Genomic DNA, 11,798 nt, shown 5'->3' with positions numbered 1-11,798 from the left:
CACACACACACACACACACACACACACACACACACACACACACACACAACTCTCCAGAAATTCCCCAAAGGCGGGCAACAATGCTCTCTCACACACCACCCTCTGGTACAGACCCCGATGGACTTTGGCATGCAGAGTTTCTTAGACTGAAACCTGCAAGTTCAGTCACACTGGCAGACACACCAAGTGGCTCAGGCAGGTGACTCGCTTCACATTCCCCTGCGCAATTGTGCACACTCAGGCCCACACCCGATTGACATTACACATGCAGGTTCACTCACACATTCGTGAGTCACGGCTCTGTGTGGTCACATACATAAACTCAGACCACTCAGAGGTGACCCAACAGAAATCGCCCAGGTACGCACCTGCCCTGAGCCACTCCAGCAGCTCCCTGTGTGGATAACACTCTTCATTCATTCATCCATCCATCCATCCATCCATCCACTCACAATCAGATTGTCAGTTGCCTGCTCTGTGGAAGAGCCCAGACGGCTTGAGCATGTGCTCTGACACACAGTTCCCCTCTTGCACATGTGAGCTGGCCAACAGGTTATCTCTGTCTCCTTTTTAATCACCATCTCCCATCCTCACGCGCCTGCACACACACACACACACCACGGAGGTCAGGAGTAGCTCAATTCAAGGCTTCTGGGAAAGACCTCTCTCAGCCAGAGGGAGACCTGGGTGTGTCCCGGTAGGGAACTCAGCCTATTCCTTCCTTCCTTTAAGGGGGATGGAGACCGGCAAAGGAAGGGGGAGGGGAGGGGAAAGGAAAAGAAGATGGGAGCCTTGCAGGCGAGGAGGACAAGACGGGTGTGGGTGGAAGGCCTGCCTCGGTTAAGCAAATAGGGGCGGAGAGTGGGGGGGGGGAGGTTGCCGGCGAGGCCCAGCCCCAGCGAGCTGGGACCTCCCACCCTCTCTCCCCAGGAACACCCTTGCCTGGCACCGCCTGGGCAGAGCGGCGCAGGGCAGGGCCTGGTCCAGCTCTCCAGGCAGGGGCCTCTGGCACGTGGAGAGCCCGTGGAGGCCCAGACTCACCAGTGGGGGCCAGCTGGGCGGTCGCGGAGGGCTCGGAGGGAGCAGTGCCAGGGAGAAGTCCCCAGGGCCGGCCAGCCTACTACTTCCTCATCTGCTGGGCCGACTTTCTGTCACCCGAGGGGGAGAGGGCGGGCCGGGTGGGGGGCGCCTGCTGATTGGGCGGCCACCCGGAGGCAGGAGGGGCTGTCCAGCCGAGGCTGGGCTCAGTTTTGCTCAGCCCGAGGGGCGGGAGCAGGGGCGGGCCGCCAGGTCCCGGGCAGGAAGCACACCCAGCCCGGCTCTCCACCCCTTCCCTTGGCATCTCGCAGCCCGCCTCCACTTCGGGGAGCCCACCAGAGTCGGCACACCACTCCTTCCTCACTTTGGGCCCCGGGGTAACCTCGTCCTGGACCCTCGGGGGGTTACTCCACTAAGAGCGCCCACCCAGACCCTGTTGGGGACGGGCGCAGCTTGGGACCTCGGGGAAAAGGCGCCGGGCTCAGGCCTTCCTTCAAAGAGCTCGCTATCTGATGTGGGGCAGGAGGTGTGCTGAACGCCGATTGTGGGTGGCAGGGTGCGGGCGCGGGTGGGGAGCAGTCGAGCACAGAAACTTGAAGGAGCCGTATCTTGGATTGGAGGTGGGAAAAGACCAGCGCGCCTAGCAAAAGCCATTATTCATTCTTACCTGGCTTTCACGGTAATGAGACATGAGGAAGTTAGCTGTGGCTGGATGCGCAGGTCTTACAGGCCAGATGGGACAGCTGCCAGGTTTTATCCTAAGAGCAATGGATGAACTGGGGAGATTTCTTGAGGAGGGTACAAACCAACCTTGTAACGTTTTATCAAATATTTACTGACCACCAATTAGGTGCAAGACTGTTCACTTCCGGTGTGGCATTGGTGAGCAAGGCAGAAGTGGTCCTCCATTCCCTGGGGGTATAGCTGAATTACATTACTCTGGCAACCTGTGCTTGAGGGTACTCCAGGGAGAGTAGGTGAGAGATAACAGAAGTTCTGGAAATGGATTGGATTGGGGGAGACGGACAACAAGCATATGTCTCCAAGACGGTTGGAACACACACAATTACCGGTAGTTGCCTATCTGGCTTCCTGGGCTCCCACTCCATCGCTTCCCACCCCACCCCACCCCGTACTCATCAACGTTGAATTACTGAGGGCAGGGATCAGGTTGTAGTGAAATGAACTGTGTGTCCCCAATGGCCCCTGCATATAGTGATTCAGTCACTGCTTGTAGGATCGAGTGGACAAAATATGAGAATTCAAAAGAGGAGGTGGTTTGGGAGAAATACTGTCTTGTAAATGGTGAGCTGCACACAGAAGTTTAGTCCCTAGAGTTCAGGTAAGGTACTCTCCCCTCTAACCTGTCCCATCTTGTTCTCTCCTCTCCCCTCTCGGGGCTCCCACCTCTCACCATGCCTCCTCTCCCGGAGAGGCTCACATTCCCAGCCCTCCAGTCCCTCCGCGATCCTCAGGGACCTGGGATAACTCCTCTCCCCTGCCCTCCGGAGGGCTCTCACCTCCTTGCCTCTCCGCTCCCGGTGCGTCTGTGGCTGAGCCCTTCCTCTCCTGGAAGCAAGGGACAGCTATGACTGTACCCTGCCTATTAGGACGTGCCCTTGAAAGGAAGTGGAGAGGAAAGTGGCCCTTCTTAATGCTGTGCCTACACTGAAGCCTTATCTGATCTGATCTGGGCCTCAGCCTTCCACAACGTCCTGAGCTACTCCTGTGCTGCGGTTTAACTGTTCCCTGAGGATGTCCCGTCTTTCACAACTTCTCTTCACCCCTGGCTCCGCTGAAGATAGAACCAGCTCTTCCAGGCAGTAAACCATCTCTTATCTCATCCCACAATCTCCTTGCAATGCAAGTACCTACATTTCTAACCTCCCTCCCCTGCCCCCTCCCCACCTCCTAACCCCCACACTACAAACTCCTCTCTGTAGTGGCCATGTTTCAGTCATCTCTAACATCTCTAGCAAGAATCCCCGGATGGTACAAATGGTTAAGTGTTAAAGGTTGCACCCACTGGGTAAGCTATGATAAAATAATAATAAATTATAAATTTTCGGGGGGAGGGGGCAGCGGGGAGGGAGGAGGGGGAAATGAGCTGACACCAGGGGCTCAAGTGGAAAGCGGGTGTTGTAAGAATGATGAAGTCAACATATGTACTAAAGTGCTGGACACAGATGACGTGTGTACAGATTGTGATGAGTTGTATGAGCCCCTGATAAAATGATTATTTATTTTTTTTAAAAAAGGTTGCTAGTTCAAATATACCCAGAGGCTCCACAGAAGAAAGGCCTGACAATCTGCTTCTTAAGGGCACAGCCTTGAAAGCCCTGTGCAGTTCTGCGCTGCACGCGGAGCCACCGTGCATCGGAATCAACACCATGGCGACTGGTTTGGTTTATATCTCCACCACTGGCCGATGGCTTGGCATGAGTGCATGTTAGAGAACACGGGACAGAATGAGAAAGAAAAGACGGGCCAAGGAATCCAAGATCAAGTGGAAGGCATAAGAATTCAAAAGGCTTTTATCCTTCCATTGGGGTGGCGGTATGAGGGGGCTTAAAAAGTTCATGGGGAAAAATGAATTAAAAGATCATAGAGTTTTTTCCATAAACGTGTTGAAGCCCCCCTGTCTTCACGGACTCGGCATTGCCTGGCCGCAGTGTGTTCAGGTATTCTCTGGTGGCTTCAAGTCCTGCCTGAGTGCACCGATCGGAGCTCAGGTCTTCCAGCTAGCACCCTGTGCTGTTAGGTCATTCCCTGGATCTTGATAAATTGGTAATAAAAGGGTACCTAGCTCATAGACACTGAAAGCAAAGAGGACTGGAAGCACTTAGTTGAAGATCAAAGAACACAGCCTTCTGTATGGATTACACCTCAATGTAGAGAAAGTAAGTCCTCACAGCTGGCTGAACAAACCACGGCGGGAGGTAGAAGAACGTGGTGAGTGTCCCCATAAAGCGGAACCCACAGCCAGGAAAGTTAAGTAGCACCCTCACCCAGGCTTGGCGTGAGGCATTCTTGGAAGGCCTCACATAAAAAAAATATCGAAGCAAGCACTAAAGGATATTTTTTACAAGGCAAGAAAAGGCATCCCAGGAGGAAGATAGGGTCCGAAGCCAGGAAGCCAGAGTGTGTGGCGGTTTGAGGAACTCTTCGTAATGTGGTAGGGCCCCAGCTCAGGAGACATAGGAGTCAGGGCAGGAAATGTAGGCACGAGTCCGTTTACTAGGAGCTTGTGCACCGTGGTGAGCTTGGCTCTGTGTATCTCAGCTCTGGCTGCACACCAGGCAGCTTTTGAAATATTAATGTCTAGATCTTACCTCCAGATTGATTCTGATGGTTGTTTATAGTGGGAAGAGGCTTGCGCACATTTATGGGCTGTGTAGAAGGAGCCAATGGAGGAGACGTTGGAGTTACGTAACAGAAGGGATAATTCAGAGCGCAGGAGGGAAATACAATTTAGTATAAACATGGGGTATTTAATCTTGGGCTAATGAGAATACCTCAGAGACTGAAGAATACAGAAAAGAAAGATAAGTTTGTCAGTGAATTGGGAGGAAATTGAGAGAATTTCCACCCACAGAAAGGAGCCCTGGTGGCCCAGTGATTAAAGTAGCTCTGGTGCTAACCAAAAGGTTGGTGGTTTGAACCCACCACAGTTCTGTGGAAGAATGATATGCAGATTGATTACCTAGAATTCCTCAAACCTGCCATACACGTGCTTCCCTGTCTTTGCATGCAATCTTCCTTCTTCCTGGAATGCCTTCTCTTGCCATTTGAAAAATGCCCCTTAGTGCTGAGCTTCTTCGATGTTTTCTTCCAAAGTGGCAGTGTACTTCGAGAATATTTACCACCTTGGAAACCCTATAAAGAAAGTCTGCTCCGCCTAGAGGGTCGCGATGTATCAGAACTGAAGATTATTTTTTCCCTTAGCAGGTGAGGTCCGGCTGCAAATGAGGAGGAAGGGTGGGATTAGGAATTTTAAGGAAGCGGTAAAACCTGGAGCAACTTATGAAAGGTTAGAAAGGCAGGAAGAAAGGCCCTGCTGGTGGGAGTCCAGGAAAAGGAACACCCGTTTAGAAAGCCAAGGAGTGTCCTCCAGCCGAGTTTAGTTGCTGAGGGTAAACCGATTGCTGTGGAATTGCTCCTAATTCATGACATCTCGTGTGTGCGTATTAGAGTAGAATTGTGCTCCACAGGGTTTTCCATGGCTGATTTTTTGGAAGTACATCCCCAGACCTTGTCTTCTGAGGGCCCTCTGAGTGGTCTCCACTTTTAGTTAGCAGCTGAGGGCATTAACTGTTTATACCACCCAGGAGCTCCTAGGGTAAGGTGACCAGACGTCCTGCTTTTTGGCGGACAGTCACGATTTTTAACATTTTTTCCCACGCCCCACAGCGTTTTTAAAAAGTCCTGATTTTTGGAAAAAATGCACAACAAGCTAGGGTAGACGGTTTTTGGCTGCCAGGTGGCTATTTCACCAGGATATGAGTTTCATCAATTATGTCCCGCTTTACCGATGTTAAAATCTGGTCACCTTATCCTAGGGGGGGAGTGGGAACGCAGAGACAAAAATGTTGGAATCTGCAGGCGAGACCTTGACCTTCCAGGGTTGCTTGAAGGAACCTGCCACTTGATTGAAGAGGCAGAAAAGTCAAGCCAAGGGTGGTGTGATAAACGGAGAAATGCAGGGTCAAGGAACTCGCAGTCTTGATAAGGATGAAGGTCAGGTGTAGTGAGGAAAGAATTCTCCGTTCAATAGCTAGTTAAAATTCCACCTTCACAACAGAGCCTTCCTGATTCACAGGAAGCGAGGTGCGGGCTTCCCCTGGGTCTCACCCCTCTGACTCACTCTGCTTTCTCAGGGGCTCTTCCCCATCCTCTTTCCTCCCAAGCTGAACCAGTGAGCTAGCCTTTAAACCACTGTCTGTATGAACCCCAACAACTCCAGCCCGGTGACTGTTTGAGGCCTTCTGGGTTTCATCTGGATAATGAAATGAAGTGAGATTGGAGAAGCAGGAATGGCAGTAGGAGACATGGGAATAGGTGTGCCCGAATGTGTGTGAATGAGTGAGTCCGTGGAGGGGAGAATGTACTAGAGAACCAGGGGATTCCGCTAAAAGAGCAGAGGGTGTTTGGCCGGGGGCATGTGGAGATGGAAGCAGCCACCTGGATGTTGGGTCAAACTTCTCTTTCCCCGGCGGGCAAAGGTCAAAAGAGGACCCCGCAACTCTGGAGAGTGGAGGAGATGTGAAAGCAGAGGAGTGTAAAGGGTTTGCCAGTTAATCATTCTGCAGGTCCCTGGGCCTCGGCCTGCCGATGCCCTCTTCAGGTGGCACGCCATTCACACACGTGCAGGCTCATGCTTTGGCTGAAGGGACTGGGACTGGAAAGAGCTGCCAAGAGAAGGGAGAGAATGCAGACAAGCATGCTTCATATCATCCAGACTTGAGGGTTTGGCCTCTTGAGAGGTCGGGGCTCGCTCTGATCCATTCAGGGTCCACTGAGTTATAACTAGAGACGCTCCGGACAGGGAGGTGTGACGACGGAATGGGAAGGAAGAGCTCTCTGCCTGCTTCCACTCCGTGTAGACTAGACGGAGTGTAGACTAGACGGAGAAAATGGAAGGGTTTTTGGTCAGGGAGCACATCCGAGAGGGAATCAGGAGAGAGGAAAGGGAATTAGATCAGAAGAGGTGCGACAAGGACCACAAACAAAGGAAAGAAAACTTATTTTCGGTAGTTTCTCTGGAAAGCATGGGGGCAGTTGTTTTCCATACGCTCTGATGGCTCAGTCTTATAAGGTTAAGTACTATGATCATATCGTAACAGGTGGGAAAAAATGGAGTCCAATTAGTTGGTGGATTTATTCAAGGTCACATAGGAAGTGGGGTAGAAGAGAGAGGTTTCAGACGGTGGGGGAGGGGAAGCACGGACAAAGGAATGGATGGGAGAATAATACATGGAACTCTAGCTGAGAACTGCATGTAATGCTACTTGGTGTCAACTATGTAGAATTAGAATAATTAAGATAAAAAACTAAATTGATTTCAGTCATGGAGGGATTTGAGCTTCATTTTTATTGGAGTGTCCTGAGAAGTGGGTGAAGATGAGCCCAAATCGTAAGGCCCAGCTAGTCCTGACTTAAAAAGGGTTCCATTCTGCCAACTTCATTTGTAAATCAGTTTGAACATGTTAAATACCCCTTCCTTCTTTTTTCAACCCCTTATTTTGTTTTTAGTCTTCATTATCATTGCCTGTTATTGTCCATTTCTTTATCAATCGATCTTTATTTGTCTTGATGTTGGAAGCATAAACTTTCAGAAATACTGAAATACGTACATTGCTGTGGCAATAACTCTACTTCTGGAAGGTTCTGGATTATCCCTGGGAATGAAAATAGCATTTCTAGTCAGAAAATTAGTGAAAGTTGTCTGTTTCATCTTTTTTTCATGTTTTTTGTTGTTGTGAACAGCTTACAGCGTCCAGAATCTGTCTACTGACTTTAACAAAGTGATCAGTGTTTGGGTCCATGTTTTCAAGCAACTGAAACCCCAATTTAGTTTAGGGTGGGGGAAAGCTTCAGTTAGTCCTTTCCCCATCAATTTTTTTTGACAACTTCCCTCCTTCCTCTTGCTCATAAATATTTCATTCTCCTTCTGTATTTTCCTCTCCAAAATCGATGACGTTCTGCTCTGTTACTTCCCCTTCTTCCTGATCTATGAGCTGTTCCACCTGAGTGATACCAAGTTCTCCATTCCGTGTTCTTGCCATAGGGATGAGGTTTCTACCAGTCTCTTCTATCACATGCTCACCATCAAATGCTTGGGGAGGAAGGGAAGGAACGGGAGTGTCACATAACTCAGCAATTTTCCCAAGTTCCTTGCAGGCATTTTCCCATAACCTCCTTCCAGGAAGAACCAATGCTCTAGATCAGGTGTCCTCAAACTACGGCCCGTGGGCCACATGCGGCCCACCGAGGACATTTATCCGGCCCGCCGGGTGTTTTTACCCCGTTTTGTTTTATTACTTCAAAATAAGATATGTGCATAGGAATTTGTTCATAGTTTTTTTAAAAACTATAGTCCGGCCCTCCAACGGGTCTGAGGGACAGTGAACTGGCCCCCTGTTTAAAAAGTTTGAGGACCCCTGCTCTAGATACATGAAAGTTTATTATAATTCTCCAGAGATTGTGTGCTGTTACTGTGCCTCCATCTGCTGCAGCTCTTACCTAAGCAAACATCATCCTCAGGTAATATGCGTTCAAAGGGGCAAGTGCACCTTGATGCACAGGCTGAATCACAGCTCTGTTGTATTTGAAAATATTGATTTAGGACACCCAAGGAGTAGCAGAATCTTCAAAGGAATGCTCTTTTTCAAGGCAAAGGAGGCCTACTTTTGGGATGAAGCAATTTGAAAATCGGGCTTTGAATAAATAACACAATCATCATCCAGGCTTTGGAGTTACCTATCTAGTGGAATGACAGCTTATTTCTGCCAATGTTGCGGAATGCTCAGAGGTTTTCAGACACGGAAACAAGGCTTGAATCAGCAGCATGGGTCTGTCCTTGAATGTCTTGACACAAGGCATCAATTTTGCTTCTTTTCTAAAACGAGCTTGTTTCATCCATGTTGAAAACCTCTTCTTTGTCTTGAATTGTCTTGTCTAGCCCATCTTTTAATTTTTCAGCAGTTCCAACATTGGCACTCGGTGCTTCTCCAGTTACAGGTGTGTATATGAAACAAGTTTACATTCGAGGTGATCAGCTTTGCGGACATTGGAGTACTCTCTGTAGTCTTCTGTTTGCTTTTTCTTCCAATTTTCAAAAAGTCTGTGTACTCTCATTTGTATCCTCAGTAAACTCATAAGAAACATCTTCTAGAATTGGTCTATCCATATCAACAATAGCTGCTCCACCTTATGAATTGGCCCCTGCCTCATCTTTGTTAAAATTGTTGATTTTATACCAATTGCCCTTTCCACTGCCTCCAAAATCCTCTTCTTCTTAAGGCTTGAAATCATTGAAATGGTCCTTCTCATGCATCATCTTGATGACCTTCTTTCTATTATCATGGGCCTTGGTGGTGTGGTGGGTTACATATTGGGCTGCTAATCTCAAGGTCAGCAGTTCAAAACTACCAGCTGCTCCAAGGGAGCATAATGAGGTTTTCTACTCCCATAAAGATTTACAGTCTCAGAAATCCACCCTGTCCTACAGGGCCACTGTGGGTCTGAACCATCTAGGTGGCAATGAGTAAGCTATCAAAGGGCTTGAGAATCTTTGTTTCTACAGCCATGTCTAGAGACTTCCTCATCTTTTCTGGATTAGAACTTACAGTGGCATGACTTTGTTTGCTAGACTTAATATTGAGAATATAAGCAGTATAGAGGGTGAGAAATGAACAACTTGGCTTCAAATTAACAAATGATGATTCTAATGAAATGAAATGCTAAATAAGATCATGCTATGAAGTATATCTACAATGAAGTATGTAACAACAATGACGCTGGCGTTGTAACAGCTGCCAAGCATATGGTCAGGTCAACAGTACTGTTATTAGAGTAAACATGCATTGCCTAACTGTCTGTCCCTTAGGGCTTTCCACATAGGCTTTATTGTAGACCATGCCATAGCTTTCAATATGGCAGTGATTTGAACAGTAAATACAAAATCAACATCTAAGAATGATAATATCATCAAATTGCATAGTACCACAATATACATATTGCATATTACCAACAAATACATGTATTAAAAATAAAGGCAGCCCGGGAGGGTGGAGGGAGGGTGGGGTGGAAAGGGAGAACCGATTACAGGGATCTACATATAACCTCCTCCCTGGGGGACAGATAACAGAAAAGTGGGTGAAGGGAGATGTCGGACAGTGTAATATGTGACAAAATAATAATTGATAAATTATCAAGGGTTCATGTGGGAGGGGGATCGGGGAGGGAGGGGGGAAAATGAGGAGCTGATGTCAGGGGCTCAAGTTTTGAGAGCAAATGTTTTGAGAATGATGAGGGCAACGAATGTACAAATGTGCTTTACACAATTGATGTATGTACGGATTGTGATAAGAGTTGTATGAGCCCCCAATAAAATGGTTAAAAAAGAAATAAAGGCAGCCATAAGGACAATTCGTTAAAACTCAAATATAAAGCAGGGACCACCTGTACATTACGGAAAGGCACAGAGGCTCAGAGATACAAGAAGAGCAAGGGGAGTCCTGCTCTAAGCAATGGCAGTGAGAAGAGGCTGGGAGGGGCGAGAGGACCGAGGATGTGTAGTCCCTTTGCCAGGCCAGATCCCTTTGGGAAGCAGGATGGAGAAGGAATGCAGTCTGAGACGTCAGAAATCAGAGGTGAGCGGGAACATTCAGCAGGCAGTCTGTCAATTCAACAAAGAGGACAGAGCTGGAGACAAAAATACCTGAGTGCAATCTGTAGAGAGGTGAAACCAACTGGACTGTGATAGCTTTACATCTGATTGCACTGAAACCCTGCCGTCCCCCTGCTTTTAGTTCCTTGAAGGAGCTCCTTGAACGCTCCACAGACCCTTTAGTCAGGGTGTTCTCCCTCCTCACTCCCGTAAATCTGAGCCCCTAATGGCACCTAATCCAAGTCAAACAACCAGCATTCTTTCACCAGGTGACTGTAAGTGATGCAGTGGACACACCGAAACACAGGGCCCAGACAACACTTTGAGCCCCTCAGCCATGCCTTAAACCTTCAACACCCCATCCACATGACCCATTGCAAATGATTCCCCTTTTATACTTTTGTCTAAACTAGTTTAATTGTAACAAGTTGCCAATCAAAATAGGCTACTATACTGTGGGATTAAAATAAGATCACTAAAGAGGGAAAAGAAAAAAAGATGAACACCGTAGTTTTCCCACAAATAAGGCACTCACAGAAATAACTTGCACACACCTGCATATAATGTGCTGTGTGTAGGAAAGTAACATATACAGCTAACATAGAAAAAGCACCGTAAAACGAATTCTTTGTCTGTGAAAAGCATAGCGTCCTTACTGTTTGAGGACTGACTCTGGGAGCACTTCAGGAAGCTCATGGAAAGTAAAAGTGTGGACCTTATCCTACAGAGAATTAAGAGCTAGTTAGGGTTTATGTTTGATTTGAAACATGTTGCGTTTAACGCTGGCACTATAATTCCAATTTACAGACGTGAACTTAGATTCTTGGAAGTTAAGTGATTTGCCTGCGGTCACATAATGGATACATACACAAGCTAGATTTTGAACGTTGGTCAGTTTTTTGGGAAACGCGGCTATTCAGAGAGAAGACCAAAAATTTGGAAAAGACACAAAAAGACAAAGGGAAGACACAAAAAGGTGCACCCAAAACCAAAATGAAACTATTAGTAGAGGGCAGTTTAGTTGGTGACCAGGCGCAGGTATTGACGGGTCGAAAGCGGCTGAGTCAGAAGACAATGAGACAGCGAGAAGGAGAAGGAGAGAGCTGAGCCACCTGAGGCCGGCTCTGTCCAACGAAGGAGGAGGGCTGTGGCCGCAGGATTGTGAAAGTCACTTTCCTCCCACATGTCTTGTAGGTCTCCTCTCTGCCAAGCACTCTGGTGGGTGTTAGGAAACTGATGACTATCAGAGACCTGGCGCTCAGAAGTTCACAGCTGGGGAGACAAATATAGGAGAACAAACAATAACAAAACAAATTGCGCCCACATGGAACAACGTATCAACCTGTGTGATCACGGGGTGTCGAACGGA

The 11,798-nt window shown here is 48.0% G+C and overlaps 1 protein-coding gene across 3 annotated transcripts in view; it reads right to left on the bottom strand.

The window, feature by feature from the left end:
- The window catches only part of ELOVL1 (ELOVL fatty acid elongase 1), a 5,660-nt gene extending 3,593 nt beyond the window's left edge, over nt 1-2,067 (bottom strand). The window contains exons 1-2 of one of the 3 annotated variants that reach the window (XM_045291925.1): nt 1,879-2,067; nt 1,706-1,796 (exon numbers count right to left, since the gene is read on the bottom strand). The gene's annotated coding sequence lies outside the window, so the exon portion shown is untranslated. Of the gene's footprint in view, nt 1-1,041; nt 1,133-1,705 lie in introns of those variants that run through there. The other 2 variants (XM_045291924.1, XM_004699504.2) reach the window with 2 other exon arrangements.
- Between the last annotated feature and the right edge of the window lie 9,731 nt (nt 2,068-11,798).

The sequence above is a fragment of the Echinops telfairi genome, unplaced genomic scaffold (genome assembly GCF_000313985.2).
Source record: "Echinops telfairi isolate 266 unplaced genomic scaffold, ASM31398v2 ScPeMD7_443;HRSCAF=831, whole genome shotgun sequence".
NCBI classification, from domain to species: Eukaryota; Metazoa; Chordata; class Mammalia; order Afrosoricida; family Tenrecidae; genus Echinops; species Echinops telfairi.
This window is presented reverse-complemented; position numbering and strand designations above follow the sequence as displayed.